The sequence below is a fragment of the Mandrillus leucophaeus genome, unplaced genomic scaffold (assembly GCF_000951045.1).
Source record: "Mandrillus leucophaeus isolate KB7577 unplaced genomic scaffold, Mleu.le_1.0 Scaffold1038, whole genome shotgun sequence".
NCBI classification, from domain to species: domain Eukaryota; kingdom Metazoa; phylum Chordata; class Mammalia; order Primates; family Cercopithecidae; genus Mandrillus; species Mandrillus leucophaeus.
This window is the reverse complement of record NW_012098521.1, coordinates 1-1,527: the sequence shown is the minus strand read 5'-3', so window position 1 is coordinate 1,527 and position 1,527 is coordinate 1.

Below are 1,527 nucleotides of genomic sequence, written 5' to 3'. Positions count from 1 at the left end.
TTCTGGAAAAAGTGGAAATTGCTGGAACTACTGAAACTTGTCAGTAACTACTAACAGTGTATATGCACATAACCTATGATCTACCAATTCCACTTCTAAGTATATACCCAACAGAAATGCACATACAACAGTGTTCATAGCTGCACTGACGTTGTTAGCCTCCAACTGGAAACAACCTAAATGTCCATCAATAGCAGAAAAAAAAATAAATTGTGCCATATTTACATAATAGGATACTTTACAAAATGAAAATGAAGAACTGTCTGCAACAATGTAGGTAAATCTTAAACATATTGCTTAGAAAATGAAATCAGGCACAGGTGAGTAAGTGCTTTTATTTGCATTTATGTGAAATTAAAAAGTAACCTACACTGTTAGAAATCAGGACAGTGATTACCGTTGGATCCAAAAGACTAGGAGAAAATACAAGGAGCTTCCTGGAAAGCTGGTAATACTGTGTTGCTCGATATGAGTGCTAATCACATAGGTTTGTAACCTTAGGAAAAACATATCAAGTTGTACACTTAGCTTTATACAAGTTTTCTGTAAGTTTGTTTTATTTCAGTGAAATCTGTCTCTGACACCCAAAGTAATTAAGAACACATAAGTGAGGGCGGTTCCAAGATGGCCGAATAGGAACAGCTCCAGCCTCCAGCTACCAGCGTGAGTGACACAGAAGGCGGGTGATTTCTGCCTTTTCAACTGAGGTACTGGGTTCATCTCACTGGCGCGTGTCAGACAGTGGGTGCACGACAGTGGGTGCAGCCCACTGAGCGAGAGACGAAGCAGGGTGAGGCATTGCCTCACTTGGGAAGCACAAGGGGGAAGGGAATTCCCTTTCCTAGACAAGGGAAACCATGACACACAACACCTGGAAAATCGGGTCACTCCTACCCTAATACTGCGCTTTACCAAGGGTCTTAGCAAATGGCACACGAAGAGATTATATACCGCGCCTGGCTCAGAAGGTCCCACACCCACGGAGCCTCCTTCATTGCTAGCACAGCAGTGTGAAATCTAACTGCAAGGTGGTAGCGAGGTTGGGGGAGGGGCGCCTGCCATTGCTGAGGCTTGAGTAGGTAAACAAAGCGGCTGCAAAGCTAGAACTGGGTGGAGCCCACCACAGCTCAAGGAGGCCTGCCTGCCTCTGTAGACTCCACCTCTGGAGGCAGGGCATAGCCAAACAAAAGGCAGCAGAAACTTCTGCAGATTTAAATGTCCCTGTCTGACAGCTTTGAAGAGAGGAGTGGTTCTCCCAGCACGGAGTTTGAGATCTGAGAATGGACAGACTGTCTGCTCAAGTGGGTCCCTGACCCCGGAATAGCCTAACTGGGAGACACCCTCACTAGGGGCAGACCGACACCTCACACCTCACGCGGCCGGGTACCCCTCTAAGACGAAGCTTCCAGAGGACCGATCAGGCAGCAACATTTGCTGCTCAGCAATATTCACTCTTCTGCAGCCTCTACTGCTGATACCCAGGCAAACAGGGTCTGGAGTGGACCTCCAGCAAACTCCAACAGACCT